The sequence below is a fragment of the Lagopus leucura genome, unplaced genomic scaffold (genome assembly GCF_019238085.1).
Source record: "Lagopus leucura isolate 7727_CA_CO unplaced genomic scaffold, USGS_WTPT01 Super-Scaffold_73, whole genome shotgun sequence".
Taxonomy (NCBI): domain Eukaryota; kingdom Metazoa; phylum Chordata; class Aves; order Galliformes; family Phasianidae; genus Lagopus; species Lagopus leucura.
The window spans coordinates 42,783,822-42,787,356 of NW_024962252.1; positions in this window are offsets into that span (position 1 = coordinate 42,783,822).

The following is a 3,535-nucleotide window of genomic DNA, read 5'->3' on the forward strand; positions in this document are numbered from 1 at the left end:
CAAATCAGTTATGAATATTGCTTCAAAATCCCACATGCATTTAATTTTTTATTTTTATTTATTTGTTCGTTTGTTTATTGTTACATATTACATATCTCAGTTAAAACAGTGGAAACAAAAATGCATATTATGTTTTTTTGGTTATTAGAAGTAAATGTTTTCAAGCAGTAGTTTTCAAATGGTAATTTGAAAATGTTTCAAATGTTTGGATTAGCTGTGGCTGTGTCAGGACTGAACTGAAGATTTGTAGCATTTATCAGAACATCTGAAACAACCTGTAGCTGATTTGTGCTTTAGCTTTGACTATATCGTGATCATCTCTACAGGTCAATCTGTGCAGACTTCACTTTAAGATCATACATTCGAGATATTCACATGCCACGCAGCCATACTCACAGATGTGTAGATAGATATCTGCCCACAGAAATTCAAATTTAGAAGGAACAGTGGGTTCTCTTCTTAGATAAGCCTGGTTAGAAAAAAATAGTCTTTGAATACAGAACAAAGACAACAGTATTCCAGAAATGCATGTAGTATCATTTCAAGGTTTTGCTGAGAATAAATCCATCCTATTATTTGCTATTTCAACTACTCAGAGAATTTTAGAAGCTGGCGAGCTTACCACCCTGCAGCACCATACTGGCTAGCAGTGCCGTCTACCCATGGTCACTCTGAGTCAATTCACTTTTTATCATCACGGTGAAGCAAAAGCATTATCTCATGAGACTATTATGTTTCTGTGCCTTTATCTCCAAACACTGGGAAAATTTGTCTTTATCTGCCTTTTGCTGAAAATAAATGTTGGAGCACAGAGCTGTCTATGGCTGCTGCTCACAGCAGTGAGAGATTTTGTATCTGTTGCTAAGCCTTCAAAACCAAGATGTTGTTATGGCTGTCTAAACCTCATTAAAAACTTCTGGGTTGAACAATAGCTTTTTTTGAAGGATAAAGGTAAGAAATGATTAAGCTTCTGAAAGTATTCAGGGAGCTAAAACAAAAAGAGCTTCCACCTAAAATAAAGACAAAGCATGAATATGTTTTGCTATGTGATGGTTTTCATATCCGTGAGGTATGGACTGACAAAAATAGCTGAGAAAAAAAAAGTCTACAGGAGGCAGATAGAAATAGAGATGAAACTAGAAAATATTTGGTCTAAGTGTTGTTCAGAAAAGGATGTTGATCTATGTGCTATGAAATTTATTCTTGCTACTTAATTTCTCTTGCATTCAGGAAAGGTGACTTCACAATAAGTTGCTTGGTTCTACTAATTTCTGCTCCATTTGAAATAACTCATGAGACCCCAGACTCTAGGCTAGAAAGGGAAAATATCATCTTTTCTTTGAAAGAGATAATTTGGTTATAATGCTTCCTTTATTCTGAAATACAATTAATTGCATAGCATTAGATAGCATTAGAGTGTTCCTTACTGAACTGCAGTGGGTGTCTGTGGGTAACAAACAGCGAACAAGTCAGTTGCCTGTGCCTCAGTAGAGAATGTGAAGAAATCTGAGTCATGGGCATTATCATTTCTGATTCCAAATGAAAGCAGGAGAGGTTAATCTGAAATCTCCCAGCAGATGACTAATGTGTTCTAAAGCAGTTTAGAAAATACCACCAATATTGAAGTGTGGAAATACCTTCCAGTTATGATTGGATTTGATTATGATTAGATTCCTGAAGTCTACTGGGAGCAACCATATTTTCAGTTGCAATGTTCTTAGGTTATCTCGCTTCTACAATCTGAATTTTTAGCAGGAAAATGTTTTCAAACTGTAATTGGTTTATTTTGGCAAAATATATTTTTACTTTCTTTTCTGGCAAGGACTGTCTTTTACTTGTTGATCTGTAGCACAAAGCAGGAAATGTCATGCAGAGTCTTAAATAAATATGGCTTGAAGATGTTCCAGCAGTGGCCATGAAGGTCACAGACTTTATCTGTCACTAGATTTCTCTACTTTGCTAGTTTATTTTCTTTCCTAGAAAAGAGACATTATTATTGAACCACCTGCTTGGAAAACAAGCAAACAAGCAAAGAAAAATCCATCCAAGCCAGTCATGGTTCCACAAGGCAGGAGCTCCTAAAGATCTCTGCTGACACTCAGATCTTGGCTTGCCATCAGATTTGGACTATTTTCTTTTCTCTTCCTATTTATGTAGTTGACATCAGCTGAAACTGCTAACTTTGGGATGTTCAGCTGCTCTTTCTTCAGTTTCACAAATGTGTACAGACTACTGCTGCAAACTCTGCTTCAGCCTTCCTTTCCCTCTAAGAAAGAGAGCTGTTTATCAGATGTTGCTGCTTCTTGTCCTAGGTTGTTGGCTAGTGATCCATCAAAAACATAAATGCAGATCAAAGAAAGAGTTTAAGCAAATAGGACTGTATTGCAGCCTTTGAGCTGGAGTATATTTGCTCAGTGTGGTGCACAAAATTCCCCCACTCCAAAACATTTATTCTTAATTATTCAAAATCCTATACCACAGAGACTGCTTTTGTTTTTTTTTTTTTTTTTTTTTTTTTTTTCCTAAAAAAAAAAAACAAAAAAAAACAAAAAAAAAAAAACAGGTTGGATTTTGTATCTGTCATGCTGTGAATGATACCTTAATACAACTTTCAAAAATGAAAATTAAAAGTACTACAAAAAGTAATGTATTTAAGCTCAATATGTCATATAATAAGAACATGCCATTACAACGAGTCATGTAATTTACTGACCCAACAGTTCAGAAAACTGAATTTCATTTCAGATTGCACTTTAGCTAGCTAAGTGCTAGTTTAAGTATAGCTACCTTTTTGTTTTAGGACTGCTAATTATTTTAGCTTGAGAAAGAACTTGATGATATTGCTGTATCATGGTAATGCTGCATTAGTAGCAGATGTTGCATACCTGAGGTAAAAACATGCAAGCATTTCAGCTATAAGCTTTCATGCAGATAGTATGTAACAGATACAAGCAACTCATTCTATCCTAAGCAAAAACAGTTAATGAAAGGTAAGAATTACTTGTAAAGAGATACCTATTTATTATGCATGTAAAATAGTGACAGAATCAGATATGATTTCATTGTACATTTTTGGAATTTATTTACATTACATATTTTCAGTTTATATGACTAACTATGCAGGGTTTAAAAATGATTTCTAAATGAAATTAAATATCATGGTAATGTTACACAAAATAGTGAAGGATGTTTGACACTCGGTGCTTCTCTGAAGAAGGGTTATAATCCTGCAACATAGCACTGGATCACAAAAGTAACTGAAATATTCTGATACAAAATAAAATACTCCACTGTCAGCTTCTACAAATATGAAGTACATCATCAGCCTCTATTTTTAGATGTAGGCTAGGGGTGAGCAAGAGGTTGATAGGGGATACAACTGAGACAGCTGTCTTGATCTGGCAGAAAGGATATTCTGTATGATGCAATATCACACTGAGCAACAGAAACTGAGGTAGGTGAAGAATGAAGTGAGGTTTTTGGCTTCCATCTTGTCAGAGACTGACTGGCTTGTATGACACGCTATATGACTGCC